This window comes from Antennarius striatus, chromosome 4 (genome assembly GCF_040054535.1).
Source record: "Antennarius striatus isolate MH-2024 chromosome 4, ASM4005453v1, whole genome shotgun sequence".
NCBI lineage: Eukaryota > Metazoa > Chordata > Actinopteri > Lophiiformes > Antennariidae > Antennarius > Antennarius striatus.
Window position 1 is genome coordinate 16678478 of NC_090779.1, and position 21708 is coordinate 16700185.

Consider the following 21708-nt stretch of genomic DNA (forward strand, 5'->3'; position numbering starts at 1 on the left):
TGATCTTTTCTTCTCATTTATAAGACCAACCCAACAGCCACTAATCTAATCATAATTAATAAAATTTTGTTTTAAATAAAAAGCCATTTTGACTGGTATGTCAATGTCTTATTTATTCAAAAGCTACTGTATATTCCTAAATTACATTTCCTCATTGAAGTGACCTGGCTGTCCTCTCCTTGTGTGAGCTGCATTCATGTTTCGAGACAGATCTACACAAAGTGCAGGGGCTGTTCAACGGCTTATAGTTACCTGTGGGCTGCATAGTTTTAGCAAGGCACTTTAGCCCGTTTGAAGTGTGCTGCTTATGTGACAAATGAAAAATTCATGAAACTAATTGAAAGTAAGAGTCCTCTCTTAAGCAAAGGTTAGTTTGAAACAGATACTCCCTACACCGTGGGCACAGGTCCCTCCAGTTGTTCTTTTCCTGCATAACATGTGAAATGGACAAGAACTGCTGATGAATTGAGGACATGAATGTGAAAAAGTCAAGCATATGGGTGATTACATTGCCGCATTATGACCGCATAAAATCATAAACTTGTCTATCACTGATAAAAGGAAAGCAAGCTTCAAGTATTTTGGGAGTGAAGTACTGTACTAAACTTCAAGTATCTTCTCCTTTCAGCTTTTCGCTTCAGGGGTCGCCATAGCAAATCAGTTGCTACCATCTAACCCGGTCTTCTGCATCCTCTTCTCTCACACCAACTACCTACATGTCCTCTTTCACTACATCCATAAACCTCCTCTTTGGTCTTCCTCTAGGCCTCCTGCCTGGCAGTTCAAAACTCAGCATCCTTCTACCAATATATTCACTATCTCTATCCTATCCTTCCTAGTCACTCCCAGAGAGAACCTCAGCATCTTCATCTCTGCTACCTCTACCTCTGTCTCCTGTCTTTTCCTCAGTGACACTGTCTCTAGACCAAACAACATCGCTGGTCTCACCACAGTTTTGTACACCTTTCCTTTCATTTTAGCTGAAACTCTTCTATCACACATCACACCTGACACTTTCCTCCACCCGTTCCATCCTGCCTGTACACGCTTCTTCACCTCTTTTCCACACTCTTCATTTCTCTGGACTGTTGACCCTAAGTACTTAAAATCCTCCACCTTCTTGATCTCTTCTCCATGTAACCTCACTCTTCCACTTGGGTCCCTCTCATTCACACACATGTACTCTGTCTTACTGTGGCTAACCTTCATTACTTTCTTTTCCAGGACAAACATCCACCTCTCTAGCTTCTCCTCCACCTGTTCCCTGCTCTCACTGCAGATCACAATGTCATCTGCAAACATCATAGTCCATGGATATTCCTGTCTAACCTCGTCTGTCCGCCTGTCCATCACCATAGCGAACAAAAAGGGGCTCAGAGCTGATCCTTGATGCTGTCCCACCTCTACCTTGAACTACATGTGTGCTCCTACCTCCACTCTTGAAGGTCACCCTATTTTCCTGCCTCTATTCACTATAGCCGTTTCCATCCTTTTTGCGAAGTCAACCACCATCTGTCCTCCTGCATTCCTCTCCTGGTTACCAAACCTGCCCATCACCTCCTCATCACATGTTTGCTGTGCCAACATGTCCATTGAGGTCTGCGCTAATGACAACTCTCACTTCTAGGTATGCATTGCATCACTTCATCAAAGTCCAACCAGAATTTCTCCTTTTCCTCCAGCTCACAACATCCTACCTGTCGAGCATACCCACTAACAACATCGAACATCACAACTTTGATTTCTAGCTTCAGACTCATCACTCTATCTGACACTCTTTTTACCTCCAGGACATTCCTAACAAATTCCTCCTTCTAAATAACTTCTACTCCATTTCTCTTCCTATCTACACCATAATAGAACAGCTTGAACCCTGCTCCTAAACTTCTAACCTTGCTACTTTTCCACCTGGTCTCCTGGACACACAGTATGTCTATCTTTACATAATTTCCCCATTGTGTACATAATTTCCCCATTGTGTACATAATTTCCCCATTGTGTGGACTATTAAAGGTGGATTATTATTATTATTATTATTATTATCTTCCTTCTCTGCATCATGTTAACCAACTCTCTACCTTTCCCTGTCATAGTTCCAACATTCAACGTCCCTACTCTCAGTCCTATACTTTTGGCGTTCCTCTTTTCTCTCTTCCTACAAACACACTTTCCTACTCTCCTTCTTCAACCGCATCGATGGCAGTCGCTGTTAACCCAAGCCTCGACCGATCCGGTATGGAATAATAGATTTGATTCCATGTTTAATTTGGCAAAAGTTTTACGTTGTATGCCCTTCCTGACACAACCCTCTGTATTTATTGTGTCAGTCCCAACCCTCTGGGCTTGGGACTGACAATAAGACACTGATTTGTGCCCTCTTGCGGCTACATTTATTTAAAGTATATAGTTCATTGTTTCAAACCGTCATACAATATACAGTATACTTTTACATATACTTAACCATTATTTTTACTAAATGATCTGTAACTGCAGTTGTATGAATGCAGTGTTCTGCAGTTTTATGGACACTGTAATTAAATTAATCAAATGCTGTACGTCTAAGAGGGGTTTATGTACAAAACATGATCTGTGAAACACATGTGAACTAACAGTATGACTCATGCTTATTTTTACCTTCAGTTAATGGCTGTATGTATGCTTTGTTTTGTTTTTTGTTTTTTATATCCAGATTTTTTTGCAGAGCAATGGCCTGAAAGACAGATGTAAATGAAATGGGGGAAGGAAAGAGAAATGGAATTGTGGGAAATTGGACTGGCAAGGTAATCAGAGGCAGACAGACGACACCAATAAGTCCTCCAGGAGGGAACATGCCACTTCCAATGGCAGTTCCTATTTCCATCCGCCACGCTTTTAAATCCTGTCAACTCTCTCCAAGACAGACAGCAGCTGCATTTCATGCTATTCTTTGTACAACTCTGAGTTGCCCGCTCACTTTTTAAAGAACTGGGTGGTCATGAGATGCAGTTGCTATTTTTATTGCTTTTTTGTTTGTTTGATTTTTGCTTATTTGATCGTTGCTGAGATCTAATAAAATTCAAACATCCTGAAAGTACAAGTCTTAGATTGTTGTCATCATATGTAAAATGTAAAAGTAATGCAATGTGAAAAGAAAAAAAAAAAAAAAACTTGTGTCAATGTACCCTCTGCTGAAAGTCTTTTTCCGTGGTGCAGGTTTTGTCATTTTGACTGTAATATCACTGATTGAAAATGATCTGCAACACTTTTTAAATTAGCAACTGAGTGACATTTAACTATTGATGCTTGACAGATAGACAAACAGACAGACAGCGATAGAGAAACATAAATATAGATCATGACAGACAGACAGCACAGCACCTCCATAGAAAAGGATGCTGGGAACCACTGCCTGCTAAAAGATCTGCAAGTTTCCTGCAGGGGTTAAAGACTGGAGCCCCTGCAGGAAGTCCATTATGTTATGTCCATTCCTATAAAGTTGGTCTGGGTGTGCTGACCAGTCCAATTTGTTGCCCATCCACAGTATGTGTGTGTGTGTGTGTGTGTGTGTGTGTGTGTGTGTGTGTGTGTGTGTGTGTGTGTGTGTGTGTGTGTGTGTGTGTGTGTGTGTGTGTGTGTGTGTGTGTGTGTTTGGGGGCCGGGGATACAAAATGGGGAGTTGGGGGGAGGGGGCTGGGCATCGTGCCTTGCTGCACAACCACTAGTCTGGTTACTGTATGTATTGCCATTCTAGACCTCCTGCATTTTTTTCAGAAGAATTCTCTCAGTTTTGTTTTGGTTTTTTTTTATCTGTGCAGCTCATTTGTTTCTTTCAGCGTCTGTATAAACATAAACCCTTATTTTCCTGTTCAGATCAGCCTTCTCTCAGCTAGTGATCCAAGGTTTGTTTGTTGTTTTTTAATAAAGCAACACAATTAACTACTTTTAGGTTGTATCAAGATGTAACTGATCTTCTTTATGCTTTGTCCCTTATTAGTGTCGACTTTCTGTGGCTCAGTCCCAATTTCTCTTTCTAAAACCTATCATTCATTTTCAAGAGTGAATTGCTTCTTCAATTGCCTCATAGAATAGAGCATAAGAGGTAACGTTTGAAATCTTTTCCAAGGTCCTAGGTGATGAGATACCACTCATCATATCATCAATATATAAAGTATGTTATTCAGTAGTTAACAAAGTTATCATAGAACTTTATTCATTGACAACAAATACAACAGTCAGGTCAGTAAAGTGTTTGGTAACAGACTTTTCTTCTGGAAGATAAATTAAATCCCTGTTTTGCTCAGAGAAAATACGTAAGTATAGTAATCCTATACCAGCCTGTTTCTTCCACGATTATCATCTGTTTTCTCAGAGAAAATATGCAAGTATAGTAGTCCTATACCAGCCTGTTGCTTCCGTGATTATCATCTAACGACAAGTTTCACCTAATTAAACAAAATAATACGTGTTGCACTGGCGTCGTGCCTGGAGCCTACCCCGCCCAACGTCCTAAGCCGCATGGTATAGGCTACAGCTCTCCGTGACTCACGACAACGGATAAAGCGGTGTAGGAAGATGGATGCATGGATGAACAAAATTTCAAAAGAAATGCAAAATGCATAAAACCATGTATTCTATTTTACCTAATTTGGGTAAATACCATGCAAGTTGAAAAGATTTAGACATTATACACACGTTATTTGCTAATGTTATTTGCTATTTTTGCTAGCTTCACAGTAGTCAACTTTAATCACACTCTCATTTAAACTTTGCAGACAGTTGAACCCTGTCCCAGTACACACAGAGCTCACAGAACTCATCTAATCTTTTCTCACCCTTGGAAGTCTGTACACATTTGAACAATCACACACACACACACACACACACACACACACACACACACACACACACACACACACACACACACACACACACACACACACACACACACACAAACACACACACAAAGTTAACATTATTGCAAACCATACTGGGGTATTTTTGTACTCCTCTGTTTTGAGCCTGAAAAGCTTCAATCCAGCAATTTGAAAGGATAGATGTCCACTACCTCTCAATTCCCTAAAGAAACAGGAGGCATTACCCTGAGTGATGACCACAACCAGTAATGACATTTTTACATTCAATATCATGTCCAACTAATTATATGGGCATAGAATATGAATGCTGAATAATTGTTTTGTTGTAATTGGTCATTACTTATGATCTTAGGATATAAATCAAAACTATCTTACTGAAGTTACTTAAAATTTCTAATGATTTCTGAGATTGACTGTTTTGGTTCACTTTGATTTCCTTAATGACAGACATAATGGCACTGCTTATTAAGATTCCAAAGCATCCTGTTCTGAAGGTCTTACGCTCTTTTCTCTCCTCTCAACTGCACTCTGCCTCTCTGCTCTGCTGTCCTCTTTGTAAAAGAATAATAGCAGTCGATGATCATTCATCCATTCATTCATTTTCATTAACTTATTTTGCTGCTGTGAGTCACAGGGTTGCTGGAGCCTATCCCAGCAGACTTGGGGCAAGAGGCAGGGTACTGATCGGGCGTGACACTAGTGCACCACAAAACTACATTAAAGACCCACAAACACGCATGCACACTCAAATCTATTGACAATTTGAGACCAGCCAATTCACTTCAAGTATTTTTGGAGGTGTGAGGAATCCGGAGAACATGGAGAGAACCCACGCAGACACAGAGGGAACATGCACACTCCGCACAGAGCAGTACTCGAACCCGGAACCATCTTGTGACACAGCCACTGCACCACCGTGCCACCCACAGTCAATGATATTAATATTTTATATAAGTAATTAATATATTCATGGTTTCAAACATAATTCATATATAAAAGTTGTCCTAAAATGTATACACTTCGGTAGCTGATAATTAAATTGTTTTTGTGTTATTTGTTGATTAAACAAATTGAATCAATGATGGCAGCCAGACGACAATTCAGTTAAATTAACTTCATTCTAAAATGCCACTGGAGGTAAGAAAATGCAGTTGAAGTGCAAAGACAATTTAGGAGGGAGTCCCTTCCTCACGACAAGTTTACCGCACAGACTTTCTTCACTGAAATGTTCCCAGGACTCTTTCAACGATTGTTGAGTTTATCGATGTCTGTCCTCCAGACTGCTTCTTGTAAATGTTCTGAATAGTTCCATCAGCTTCAAACTCATCTCTAATTTATGGTAACTTGTGTTGGTGGTTCTTTTTGAAACTCCCTCCAAAATTGTTTTTGAACTTCAACTGTATTTTCATACTTCCAGTGGCATTTTAGAATGAATTTCCTTTCTTCCTTTCCTTCCCTTCTTCGAAGTTTGATCTGGCTGCCACCATTGATGTCAATGCATTTAATCTGCAAAAAAAATCTTAAACAATGTACTTATGATGAGCTGCAAAAGGATTTATACATTTTTTGGGACACCCTGTATTACATTTTCCTCTCGATAAGAGGGGGCAGACACTTCTTGCTTTCTCCACTACTCTGCCTGCAACTTGTCTCTTCTGTTTTTCACTCTAAAATTCAAGGAGAAGACAGCCGAGTACGGGTAACAGTCATTCAGTCAGTCATCTTCAGATTACCACAGCTTTATCCGCCGCAGCAGGTCACGGGGAGCTAGAGCCTATCTTGGCGGCATAGGGCGTGAGGCGGGGGACACTCCGGGCACGACGCCAGTGCACCGCGGAGCCACACACAAAGACATACAACCATGCACACGCACACTCATTCCTACGAGCAATTTGGACCGGCCAATCTACCTGAAGCGCATGCTTTCGGAGGTGGGAGGAAGCCGGAGAACCCGGAGAGAACCCACGCAGACACGGGGAGAGCATGCGAACTCCGCACAGAGCAGGACTCGAACCAGGGTCCGCCGTGTTGTGAGGCGGCAGCGCTAACCACTGTTCCACCGGCCGCCCTATGGGTAACATAAACATTACATATTAGCTACTCCATGCAACCTTTTGAAACTGCATCTAATCAAATATATAAAGTTAATTTGCAGAATATATCAACAGAATTTTAAAAAAACCTCATATATTTGCACTCTTGAGTAACAGCTGTCACATGACTGTACCAAGCATCATAATCACCATTAGCAAGTAGATAGCCAAAGTTATTAAACTTTGCCATTTAATATATGATGTTCCATATTTATTGCTGTGTTTACTGTTAAGCATACAGTGTCCTAATGGTTGCTTTTGATCATTATTCATTTTAACTCAATTTGGATTTCTGGCTGCTGGCATACAGTACATTTCATGAGGTGTGGTATCCATGATTCAATGTTTTGATGATGATTTAATGTAATGTTTTGAGATACTGATTTTTATTTTCTCTCTTTAATTGCCTTGTGGTGAAGAGCATTGTCTACATCAAACTGAGTAAAGTGTGTGTGTGTGTGTGTGTGTGTGTGTGTGTGTGTGTGTGTGTGTGTGTGTGTGTGTGTGTGTGTGTGTGTTCGCATGTGTGTGTGAGGAAGAGAGAGAGAGAAAGAGAGAGATTTTGATTTTTAACATCACGTTTTTTCATAAAAGTCAAATTACAAAATAATCACGTTGACACAAAACACAGCTGCCTGCCCCGTGGCAGCCAGCAGTCATTAGACCCCTTCGGGCACTTACACATGAGATGTCCCTCCCATCCGCACTTGAAACATTTTATGCCATCACTGGTGACATAAACCGTGTAGTCATAGTGATCAATTTTAATCGTGAGGGTGAAATTCAGCTCTTCATCGAGCAGATTAGGGAGCATCGTAACTTGTCTCCGGAAGGCGTAACATGCCTGAGTGGTATTGCCGACCGGAAATATATTGATAGGACTCAGGAGCCAACCATGTCGCAACAGCTCCTTCTCCAGGAGCTTGTCGCTGAGGTACGGCAGTGCGTTCGATATGATCACTGTTTTAATCAGGCTAGCCAGGGGGAGGAAGGGGATGACGGTATTCTTAATCACCACCCCGCTCACAACCACGTGGTGCACCTTTTCAATTTCGTCAATAAAAATTACCACTGCTTTGTAAATTTGGGAGCCTGTTTGAATGCTGTCTTAACCGACATTCTCTCCCACTGCTAGACACACCTCCCACACCGAGCAGTTGAGGGGGTGTTAACTTTATCCCATGCTGCCATGTGAGCTTTGCCAGAGCAATCGTCTCCTCCTAATCTCCGCAAAAGTCTCACAAACAACGCAACTGCGAAGTAACCCTCACTAATTGAAAGTGAAGATGCACGTATACAAAAAAGCAAAAAACGACAGAGTGAATAGGCATTTGGACATCACACTCACGTCTATTTCTGTCACCAACTCCCAAAACGTGACTGTGGTTAAATTATGTTACACAAAAACTTGTAGAAATACATAAAAAAGCAAAAAAAATAGAATGAGTAGATGCGCAGAGACACTAACACACTCCTTCCTCTTCTCAGATCAAGAAAGAAAGAAAGAGAGAGAGAGTTCTGGTTTGGGAATAGCAAAAGTATTTACTTTCTAGTAATGCTGACTTTTATTCAATTTAATAATTTTACCCTAATTGGGTGCAAAAGACAGCAGTTAAATTGCATGCTGCACACAGAAATTAAATTGTCGTATTAATCACAATATTGCTTTTTTTCTTGTATGGGAAAAAGGGTACTTGCTACAGAACGGCAGTCATGATAGACTGATTTGGGGTTTACCTAGCTGTTTCATATTAGTGGAAATTTCATAGTAGTGTCACTTGCTTCAATTAATATATGAATCAATCATAAAAATCTGTGATAACACTCTGGACAATTTAATTCCTCAACACTGAGGAAATTATTAAGCAAATAGAGTGTCACTCACCTGTCACTGTGAGCAGAAGCCCTGGTTCTGGAGCCTGCCAATGCTTACCATTGGCTGCATGAGCTATAGCTAAATATGTGGTGTGTTTAATGAACTCATTTAAAGCTGTTTCTATGAAAGGAAAATCATACAAGCATAAATTAGTTATGAAACGATTTACCACTGAAGAAATCAAATAAAACTTACTTTTAGCTTGTTCCATTAGGGATCGCCACAGCGTGCCATCCTTTTTCCATTCAACGTAAAATAACATATTTATTTAGCAACGTTTTTTTATTTATTTATTTTTTAATTTATGCTGGATACACTTCTGCATTTATCCAGGCGTTTGGGTACGGCCTACAGTAGATACTGACTTGTGGCCCTGTAAATCTGTAGATGTCAGGGGCACATCCTCAGTACCATTAAACGCATCATATCCTCAAAATATGTGCAGGACACCATTGATTCAAAAGAATGACATCCATAACAGAATACCATCATTTCTGCACTTCACAATTTTCTTCTGTAGTGCATGGTCATTTGGAGCTTTCTTCAACCAACTTGTTAGGTCATGGTGCTTAAGAACCATTAGAGAGCTGCTGATGTACTATTTGTGATTGTATTTCTTCCAATAGTTGTTTTGTGATTTGCTCTTATGTTCACCTCTATTATTGAAAGAAAACAATTGCTGAGATGATAATACAACTCCAACCCAAGACACTGAGGTAGAATATTGTTTCTACTGGCATTCACGTTCTTGCAGATCAAACAATGATTCTGGATAGTTTACATTTATGACTATAGACTGCTTTCATTAAAAGTGTTTTTATGTTAAGAATTGTGTTGCATTGATAACAGACAATGTCTTATTTTCAGAGAAGGGATTGATGTCATTAACCCCTTTAATTTTCTGCTCTTATATTAGTATGTGAATTTCCTAGAATCCCTCTTGGAAATAATGGTCCAAAGTTTTCACAATCACTGACTGAAAAACTTTGAATTGTGTTCTAAGTTGATCAGCAAGTCATTTGGACTGGTCAACCTTCAAACCACCAATGAGGACTGTGTGGGATTTTTATAAGCCATAATTGTCTTTTCTTTTAAAATGGCCATTAAAGTAATGCCAAAAGAGCACAACAATGAATGTTGTTGGTTTTTTTTTAAGATTGTTCATGATAATGCTGCCAGGTATTTCACTGTATGTGGAAGTGTTATGTCGTTATAAGTTTTATTTATTTATAAATGCTCATTGCAACAAAGAGATGTAACGTCAAGCAGCATATCCGTATCTCAACACTAAACCTTCTTATTGTTGACTTTTTCTTTTTACTTTGTATTGCATTTCAGTTTGTGCAGTTTGAGATTTTTATTTGCTGTGTTTGCATTGATCACATTTATATAACTGGCCTTGCAGTAAAGCACATTGAATAATAATATATATTGAATTGCACTTTGTGTCTAGTGTCTATATTTGAGTTTAAGTCTCTAGCAGGCTCAGAGAAGTTTCAGGAACGTCCTCACCACAGTGGGCTGTTTGTGTGTAAGTGCAGCTACGATGCTTTAAATTGTGTACTTATTGAAAAATATATCACCAAGGCACAACCGTGGCAAGTAAAGATTGCCAAAAAAATTGCTTTCCCCAGAAAAGTTCGCCCAGTCTACATGCCTAAGTATCCTGTACTGTAACTTTATATAAGCAAATTCCTGCCCAATGTTCCAAGGAATGGTCGAGTGCAGATAAAAATCTTCCTTCAATAAAGTGTTCCATTTTTTTTCTTAATTACGGTTGATATATTTAATTATCTTACCAACACTATTTATGAAAATAGATACCTAATGCATAATCAGCTACTGTGGCTTGGGATATAAAACCATAACTATAAAATCTGCTGACCTGCAACCAATAATATATATATATATATATATATATATATATATATATATATATATATATATATATATATACACAGTATATATATGAAGTTCAACTTCAAAGTCAGCTTTATCGTCAGTTATGCTACATGCGAACACATACAGAGAAGATAAATTGTGTTACGCTATAACCCTAAAATGTAAAAACTAAGCTAAAAATTTTAAATACACTCAAACATAAGAGAAAAACAAAACTACACAATTGTAATGGACTGCTAGGGGATGATGTGCTAAATGCTGAACCATAAAGACACTGACTCTATATGGCCTATCTACCATTCTCTCTCTTTGTTTTTCTGTTTCCCTTACCCTGTCCTTATCTTCATTGTATTTCTTTTCCACCCAGGTCAAGGCAGATGGCCACCCACCAGAGTCTGGGTCATGCCTCGAGTTTCTTCCTCAATGAGAGAGTTTTTTCCTGCCAATGTCGTTTATGCTTGCTCTGGAGGGTTCTGTTGGGTTTTTCTGTGTTAAAGCACTTTGAAATGCCTGTTTACAGGATTAAGCGCTTCATAAATTGATTGACTGATTGATTGATTGATTGATTGATTGATTGATTGATTGATTGATTGATTGATTGATTGATTGATTGATTGAACTAAAGTCTATGAAGAGCATTCTAACATAAGAGTCCTTGTTTTCCAGGTGTGTGAGGGCTGAGAGGAGTGCAGTAGAGATTTCATAATTGGTTGAGAACTTGATCTGATATGCAAACTGGTAGGAGTGATTTCATGTTGTTTATGACTAACCGCTCAAAGCACTTCATCAGGATGAGGTTAAGTACAACCGGGCGATAGTTTTTGAAGGAGAATGGGGATTACTTCTTTAGTACCAGGATGACGATGGCTGTTTTGAGACAAGTGGGGACAAGAGCCTTCCTTGGGGAAATCTTGAAAATGTCTGAGAGACTGTTCCCCACCACAGTCTCTCATTGCACTGCCAGGAATATTGTCATTCCGGAGCTTTGCATGTGTTGATCCTGCTGAGGGCTCCCCGAACACTCTCTGGGGACAGTGACAGCACCTGGTCACTGCGAAGAGGTGTGGTCTTTAGTACAGGGGTGCTGTCGTTTGCTTCAAAATAGCCAAAGAAGTCATTCATATCATTCAGCAGAGAGACAGTGCAATCAGGGGTCTACTGTGGATTCCTGTCATGTGTTTTGGACTGTTTTCTGCTGTCACAGGCTCTGTGTCTCTGCTATGGTAAAGGAATGAGCTACTCTCATGGAATACTGCCTCTGAGTCTCTCTGATACCTCATAACAGGTTGGCCCTAGCTTTCTTCAGGCACACTTTGTTTGCAGCTCTGAAGGTGTTGTTTTGTATCTTGAGGAGCCTGTAGACCTCCCCTGTCAATCACAGCTCCTGATTAGCCAAAACAGTGATGGTTTTGGCAGCTACCACTGATGATGTGTTTTTTGTGTACTCCTGGAGGTCTGTAGTCTTTTTGTATGTGGCAGCTTATTTTACCATATCCCAGTGTGTGGTGTTGAAATGGTTCTGATGTGCCTGTGAAGACCCTTCTGGCCACAAATGTACCAGTTTCTGAACTGGTTTGCTGTTTTTAAACAGTGGTGTGTATGCTAAAATTAGAATAACAGTAATTTGGTCTAGAAAACTAAGGTCAGTGCAATGAAGGCAAGGTTGGGTACAGTAAAATGTTATTTGCCAATTTAATTAACTGTTAACAAAGCACTGCTTGACACATATGCGAAACAGTCTGTAAGAAAATGATTAAGTGAACAACCGTTATTCTGCCCTTGATGTTGAAGAGAAGACTTCATTGTGGTACTACTGTGCAATGTCAATGTAAAAGTCAATGTAAAAATGTCTTTAAGTCTAGCCGTTCATCCGCCATTTATTTCCTGCTGTTCTCGAAATCATTGACATCATTGTTTGGAGAAAACACATCAGAATGTGGACATAATGATTATAAGCATTAGCCTGATTTACTTCCTGAAACAAAAGGACCTTTTTTTTCTACACTCTCACAATACACCATCATTTTACATTATGCGACAGTTCTGCAAGTGCCTTCAATCTATTTTCATCACAATCCCACTTATACGTATAACGCTTCAATGAGATGCACTGTAGGCCAACACTGATACAGAAGTCAGCCTTGCCTGTTTAGCAAAGTCATCAAACTAGGAGTCAATATTTCATGTTATAAATTGAAAAGCTTATCTTCAGCAGCTGTCAGATGTTTAATATGTATTCTCATTTTGCTTTCATTTACCCATTTTGAAGAGCCTCTTTCTAAGTACCTTCAACAATGTTTTTCTTGTTCTGCATGCTCTTCCCAGAAATATTGCCATATATAAAGAGGCTAATGTGTGTACTCGTAGTAGGCTTAATGTTTTCTTCTTTGATGTGAGTATTTGAAATGTGAACCTGGTCCATTGCGCCGTTTTTTCAACCTCGTTTGTGTGTGTGTGTGTGTGTGTGTGTGTGTGTGTGTGTGTGTGTGTGTGTGTGTGTGTGTGTGTGTGTGTGTGTGTGTGTGTGTGTGTGTGTGTGTGTGTGTGTGTGTGTGTCTGTGTGTGTATGTGTGTGTGTGTGTGTGTGTGTATGTGTGTGTGTGTGTGTGTGTGTGTGTCTTAGTCTGTCTTGTGGCTTTATCATCAATATACATGGAACCAATGTTACCCTCGTAGTCAAAATTCATTAATTTCTGGTAAGCTCCTTTCCGCAAATAATTGTCTTTTTTTCAGCAAAATGACTTGGAACTATCCATGAGATGCTTCTCCTGGATGGAGGCATGGACTGTCCTTTGCTGAGGAAAAAAGAAAGAGGGAGACATCTTTCTGTGACATATCTTAAAACTGCATAAAATGTATTCAAATAACGTAAACAATGTCCCAAGATAATTTTAGAACATTGTTCTAAAATTCTCTTACCTATGACTTATCCCTTTGTGGTGATTACAGTGAGTCTTTTTAGTCCCTGACCTCACCCCACTCATATTAACAAATTAAATCGACATTGAGACTGCCCCCCTCCCTTGGAAGGGAGGGGGGCAGTCTCAAGCACCTGATCAGGTGCTTCATTGAAAATGTTCAATATTTTATCACATCATTGTGTTAAACCGTTAATAATAAAGTTAGTGATATTACCACATTCCAATTTGGCCTTTTAAATATTAGATCACTGTCATCTAAGGCCTTGCTTGTTAACAATTGAATTCTTCAGCATGGCCTGGATATGATTGCTCTATGTGAAACATGACTAAAAACAAATGTTTTCTTAATGTTATCACCACCTGATTTTACAAATGCTCATGCCACAAGGGCTGATAAACAAGGTGGAGGTGTTGCTTTAGTTTATAAATCTATTCTTAACTTCCAATCTAGATATTCATTTTAACTCTTTTGAGTCCATTGTTTTAAAACCATCGCTCACAGACGTAAACTGCAGGCCTCGTCTTGTAGAAGTATATAGACCGCCTGGTCCCTATTTGTTATTCGTATAAAAATTTGATGAATTCATATCGAATCTAATTACTCATTCTGATGAGGTTATAGTGACTGGTGATTTTAACTGTACCGAAAAGATCAGTTGAAAACTACATTAGTGACCTAAACTCAGTTCTTTCTAGTCTGATGGACTCAGTTGTACCTTTAAAAACTAAAACCAGAGGCAGGCATAGGTCTGCTCCATGGTTTAATGAGGAGACACACGCTCTTAGACAGGCCTGCAGGAGTTTAGAACGTAGATGGCGTAAATCAAAGTCTGAGCTAAGTTATATCTCTTGGTATGAGTTTGTCTTAAACTACTGGTCTATCTACCACTAAAGCTGCCTATTTCTCCAGACTTCTTCTTTTCCTTTCGGCTTTTCCCTTCAGGGGTCGCCACAGCGAATCAATTTCCTCCATCTAGCCCTGTCCTTTGAATCCTCTTCTCTCACACCAACTACCTTCATGTCTTCCCTCATTACATCCATAAACCTCCTCTTTGGTCTTCCTCTAGGCCTCCTGCCTGGCAGTTCAAAACTCAGCATCCTTCTACCAATATATTCACTATCTCTCCTCTGGACATGTCCAAACCATCTCAGTCTGGCCTCTCTGACTTTATCTCCAAAACCTCTAACATGTGCTGTCCCTCTGATGTACTCATTCCTGATCCTATCCTTCCTGGTCACTCCCAGAGAGAACCTCAGCATCTTCATCTCTTAAAAGACTAATAAGTAAAAATAAAAACAATCCTAGATTTCTGTTTGACATCGTAGCAAGACTGACCCAAAAACAGCCAACGGCAAGCAGTTTGTTATTTACAGCTCATGATTTCCTAGAGTTCTTCTGCTAATAAAATTGATAACATTTGACAGAAGATTAGTCCTTCATTGTCAACCGAATCAAAGCTTAACGTGGTTCCTTCTCTGGGTTTTAAAACTTAGGATGAGCGAGTACACCACTATCTGTATCTGTACCTTTTTCCGTTCAACCATCTAAATTATCTGTATCCATATCTGTACTCAGAATGGGTGGGGCTTAAACCGGAAGTGGGTGTGGTTTGACCAGGAATGGGTGGGGCTTAAATTGCTATATTATCCTAAGTCTGAAATTGATATGATTGATCAGAAGTTGCTATATTTATTGTGTATTTTAAAAATATTTATAGAACAGCCTCAAAACTGAGATTCAAAGCAATGTACACACTGAGGGTGATGACAGTCAGTTCTGAGGATTTTACAAACACGAGTTGTGACGAGTTTTAATCGTATCGAACTCGTACTTGTCAAAAATGCATTATCCGTCTGAAAAAAGTACTCGGCTCAGCCCTAGTTAAAACCCAATTAGTCTCTTTAACACACTTTGAGACAGTCTCTCTTCAAGGATTATCAAAGTTGTTTTCAACCTGTAAACCTACTACATGCCTCTTAGACCCTTTCCCAGCTAAACAAGTTAAAGAATTATGACCATTGCTGGGCCCTACTATGTTAAATGTAGTTCATTTTCTCTTACGACTGGTGTTGTTCCCATTAGCTGTAAGTCATCTGTAGTTAAACCTCTGCTTAAATAACCACATCTTGACCAAGAGTCTTTAAATAATTGTAGACCAGTTTCTAACATTCCATTCTTATCTTAAGTACTAGACAGGGTAGTATCTCAACAGCTCTTTGATTTTTTTTATCACTTTTTTATCAATGTTTAGGTTCAGCTCTTTGATTTTTGTATCACTTTTTTTTATCAACGTTTAGGTTCAGCCTAGTCCTGCCGACGAGCCATAGGATTTTGTTTCTTTTTTAGGCCCCTGCCTCTAATTAATCCTCTGCCATTTGTACCACTGTCGCCCTTGCTCTCTCCAACTCTTTTTCCCTTTCCCTCCCTCTCCTGTTCTCTCTCTCAGGCCTTTGTGTGGTGGATCATCGGCTATTGATGACCTCTGTCCGCGTCCTTGGCTGGTGGTATCCAAAGCTACACGATGGATCTGCATCACCATCCACTGGGGGAGTCTGGTTCCATTTAATTTGGTTCAGCTATGGTTTGGGTGTTGTCAGGGGTAACCATACACTGTTTTTGTTTAAGAACAATGACTTAGGCATTTGTTTGGTCTTTCCTCAGAGTGGTGGATCCTCAGCAATTGGTGACCTCTGTCTGCTTCATCAGCTGGTGGTGACTCATTCTACTGGATAGCGTGCTTTTGTCATACATTTGTTACTGTTACTGTTGTTGTTATTGTTATTGTACTGTTGTTAATCTGTACATGCGATATCTATTGCTTCATCTGTTCACTCCTGGAAGAGGGGTCCCTCCTCTGTAGTCTTCCTGAGGTTTCTCCCATCCATTTTTTTTTCCTTGTTAAAAGGCTTTAGGGGGGAGTTGTTCCTTATCCGATGTGAGGGTCATACTGCTCGCAGTACACAAAGGTGAGACGGATATCTTCCATGTGCAGATTGTAAAGCCCTTTGAGACATTTTTGTGAATCTGGGCTATATAAAAATAAGTAAACTTTAAACTTCAAAGGAAAAATAATTTCAAAAATTCAAAAGGTGGATATAAATTGCTGCTTTCAAAATATGCCTTAATTCACTTCCCTTCCTATCTATCAAGGCAGAAATAGAATTTTCACAGTTAATGGTCTATCAATAGCAGCTTTTGGAGTAAGAGTGTGATATAAAACAGTTTCATCCTTACTGTGCAAGTTATAAAGACTACATGTTAAGTAATCAGTTCATGTCAATATGTGAAAAAAAAATTCCATTGTGGATAATAAGGTGTTATAATCCAGACTCTCTTTCACCTGACTCTTTCATTTGTGTCCGTATGGATATCTCAAGCACAGCACACATGGATTTGATCTATTTTTTAATGCACTGAGATAGCTTGGTTGGTTCAAACAAGCCTTATATTTCTAATCACATTCTCCAAACAACCTTTGAATTTCTTCTTCTTCTTCTTCTTTGAACACAGAGCAATACAACATAGCAGACTTCCAACACATTTTTCATTTCCTTCTTTGAATGTCTGAATGGAACACTACTGTCTTAAAATATAAAGTCAAATATGGAACATATGAGCTCTTCAATAAAAAAATTGTGATTTGTGATTTGTGTGAGTTCATTTATTTCGAATAGCAAAACAAAATAACAATAACAATAATAAATACACCAGAATGGTGAAGTTAACAAAAGTTATCTTCCATTATACTTTGAAGATCACACAAAAGTTTATGTGCTGAAAGAATGTTCATATAGCAGAAATATTCCCTTTGTTTTTCAAATTTTTAGTTATGCGCACTCATTAAAGGCTTTTCTGAATATATGTCCAGGCCTACATTTTTGTTTTGAAGCATTAAAGTTTATTTCCATACAGTATTCATACTTACGTAAGTACACAATAAATGCATAATTGAAAATAAACACATCACTTACACATTCACATATAAAAATAAATAAAAATAATCATACAATACATGCCACTTTTTTCTGCCTGTAATTTTAGAGTGGGTTCAATGTTGCTCCTTCTTTTCTTTTCTTCATCGCTGGCTTCAGACTCACAAAATGTTCTGCTTCAATGAGCAGCAATACCTCCACAGAATGTGTTAAGAAGTCAAATGATTGCTTTTAAAGGGTTACATGCTGAATGTGCAGGAAGTAACATGATTACTATACAGGAAATTACATGATCATGATGTTTCAGGATGAAATGTAATTCAATGTAATGTAATGTAATTCAAAGCTATGAATTTATATTCTGAATGAATGATAAAGCAAAGTTAAAAAAAGTATACCAAGTAAAAAAGTTAATTCTTACCCCACAAATTAGCTGAGGTTAGGTTCCCGTAACCAACGCAACCTGGCATAAGTGGAACAAGCGGTTGACAAATGAATGAATGTAATACATTTTACAGAGTTTAAAAAAAAATGGCAAGCATGCAGATTATGACAACAACACCTTTAAACAATGCATTGACAGATTCCAATTAAGACTGAGCAAATAGTGGCAGTTTATTATTCAAATAAAATCTGAACGAGTATAAGTGACATCCGTCATATACTAAAAAATATCCCATTACATGAATCATCTTCTCTTCCTTTTGGCTTTTCCCTTCAGGGGTTGCCACAGCGAATCAATTGCCTCCATCTAACCCTGTCTTCTGCATCCTCTTCTCTCACACCAACTACCTTCATGTCCTCTTTCACTACATCCATAATCCTCCTCTTTGGTCTTCCCATATGCCTCCTTCCTGGCAGTTCAAAACTCAGCATCCTTCTACCAATATATTCACTATCTCTCCTCTGGACATGTCCAAACCATCTCAGTCTGGCCTCTCTGACTTTGTCTCCAAAACCTCTAACATCCTCAAAGCAAATACTGCATCTGCAGTACTCTTTTTTGGCATGAAACCATACTGTTGCTCACAAATGCTTACTTCTGCTCTTAGTGTAGCTTCCACTACTCTTTCCCATAACTTCATTGTATGGCTCATCAGCTTTGTTCCTCTGTAGTTGCCACAACGCTGTATGTCTCCCTTGTTCTTAAAAATGGGCACCAGCACACTTCTCCTCCATTTCTCAGCCATCTTCTCACTATCTAAGATCCTGTTGGACAACCCAGTCAGAAACTTAACTGCCACCTCTCCTAGACACTTCCAAGCTCTACAGGTATATCATCAGGACCGACTGCCTTTCCACTCTTCAACCTCTTCAATGCCCTTCTCACTTCATCCTGACTATTCCCTTACAAGAATATCTCCCATTAAATTTCTGTTTTAGAAAATGCAGTTATCCAGAAATAAATTAAAAATGATAAATGCAATTCTTACCCAAAACAAGGCTGACAGGTTTTTTGTTTTTTTAATCCCAGAGTAGTTTCTGCAGGTCATGTATCCTTTTCATACAACTCCAGCAAATACAACTAATTAAGTAGGACACCCTGAACTTAGCCTTGGAAGCAAAACTTGGGGCAAAAATGCTTTGCATACCACTCACTGCACCAGTCTGCTCATTAGGCTTATTGCTTTGAACATAGGACAATGACCTAAGGCAACTCAGATCACAGTCAGTATTTTTATCAACTCTGTCATCTAGTTATGGTGACAGAACTGTGAGTATTGTTTAAAAAGATCCCGGAGAAAGAAGAGAAAACAATCACCAGCGGAAATCATTGCTCTGCTTGCACCAAAGGTTTACTGAATATATTCACTACCATAGTGCATTACCACTCGTATCAACCACATTTCAACAAATACATCTCAGGAGTATTTCTTTTTCAAACTCACTTTGAAAACCCAACTAAAGAAAAAAAAAAAAGTTCTGTGACTGAGCATGTAAGTCAAACAACTTTGAAATCACATGTTCTCCTTTTAAAATAACTAAAAACATTTTAATACAATTCAGCCTTGTAAAAAAGACCTAAACCCTGGTAAATAATGAAAAATAATTTCATCAATCAATAGACATGCATTCTTTACCTGTGCATCATTAATTACATATAAGTTACATCTTCTTCTTTTCCTTTCGGCTTTTCCCTTCAGGGGTCGCCACAGCGAATCAGTTGCCTCCATCTAACCCTGTCTTCTGTATCCTCTTCTCTCACACCAACTACCTTCATGCCCTCCTTCACTACATCCATAAACCTCCTCTTTGGTCTTCCTCTAGGCCTCTTTCCTGGCAGTTCAAAACTCAGCATCCTTCTACCAATATATTCACTATCTCTCCTTTGGACATGTCCAAACCATCTCAGTCTGGTTATCCAAAAGCTGTTGAGTCGATCCACTGGATGTTAAGAAAGTTCTTGAAGACGTTTCGTCTGTGGATGACAGACGAAACGTCTTCAAGAACTTTCTTAACGTCCAGTGGATCGACTCAACAGCTTTTGGATAACCATGACCTGGATGACTGACAACCTACACAGACAAAACATCTCAGTCTGGCCTCTCTGACTTTGTCTCCAAAACCTCAAACATGTGCTCTGATGTACTCATTCCTGATCCGAACCATCCTGGTCACTCCCAAGGAGAACCTCATCATCTTCATCTCTGCTACCTCCAGCTCCGTCTCCTGTCTATTCCTCAGTGACACTGTCTCTAGACCAAACAATATCACTGGTCTCAACACAGTTTTGCACACTTTTCCTTTCATTCTAGCTGAAACTTGTCTATCACACATCACACCTGACACTTTTCTCCACCCGTTCCATCCTGCCTGGACACGCTTCTTCACCTTTTTTCCACACTCTCCATTCCTCTGGACTGTTGACTCTAAGTAATTAAAATCCTCCACCTTCTTGATCTCTTCTCCCTGTAACCTCACTCTTCCACTTGGGCCCTCTCATTCACACACATGTACTCTGTCTTACTGCAGCTAACCTTCATTCCTTTCTTTTCCAGGACAAACCTCCACCTCTCTAACTTCTCCTCCACCTGTTCCTGCTGACACTACAGATCACAATGTCATCTGCAAACATCATAGTCCATGGGGATTCTTGTCTAACCTCGTCTGTCAGCCTGTCCATCATCGTAGTAAACAAGAAGGGGCTCAGAGCTGATCCCTGATGCAGTCCCACCTCCAACTTGAACTCCTCTGTCACACCTACAGCACACCTCACCACTGTCTTACAGTCCTCATACATGTTCTGCACCGCTCTAACATACTTCTCTGCCACTCCAGACTTCCTCACACAATACCACAGTTCCTCTCTGGGCACCCTGTCATAAGCTTTCGCCAGATCTACAAAAACACAATGCAGCTCCCTCTGGCCTTCTCTGTATTTCTCTATCAACATCCTCAAAGCAAATACTGCATCTGTAGTACTCTTACATATAAACGCAATGATAAAGTATGAAAAGAAACGCAAAAAAGTCAGAAGCATACACTAGCTATGTCTTTACTCAAGAATGAAAATGACATCTGGTCTCAGCTTATGTTGTATCCAACTGCCAACTAGCGGTGGTGTCCCAAAAGCATAGCTCGTATCTTGGGATTTTCGATTGTGTGTAAAAAAAAATAAATAAATAAATATATATATATATATATATATATATATATATATATATATATATGGATAGAGTGACGGCTTTTATCTCAAAAATTCATATGTTGAGCAGCTCATGTCTCAAGTTACTATTGTATATAAGGAAGTGTGATGGCAGATTTAAAGCAAGTTGAAAATGAGTTTAACTTTGGACAGAGAGGTCTGATGTTGGGATTTAATGTGTAGGCATTGCTTTCACTGCTCATCATTACAGTTTGACTTTGGTTGAAAAATGTATGCTTCAAGATGTGAGCGTACTTTATGAGCACTTGTAGTTCATACACTGCATATGTATTGATATATGTAGACATAAATCCTAATTAGACTAATCCCTGGTATTTGTTTATAAATGTAACCTTGGTGGAGCTGCAGTAAGAGCCTTATAGTTGTGAAGATGATGTGTACTCAGGGGAAATCTGCCAGCAGATACTGAGGACAACATTTGGCAGGAAAGACATCTGACAATCTGCCAGCACTAAACATGTCA

At 39.2% G+C, this 21708-nt stretch overlaps 1 long non-coding RNA gene across 1 annotated transcript; it reads left to right on the top strand.

Annotated features, from left to right (window-relative positions):
* Positions 1 to 1197: 1197 nt before the first annotated feature.
* On the top strand, positions 1198 to 2979 carry LOC137594600 (uncharacterized). Its single transcript, XR_011035274.1, has 3 exons — positions 1198 to 1627; positions 2094 to 2233; positions 2690 to 2979. It is a non-coding gene; the product is annotated as an uncharacterized lncRNA (long non-coding RNA).
* The last annotated feature ends 18729 nt before the right edge of the window (positions 2980 to 21708 follow it).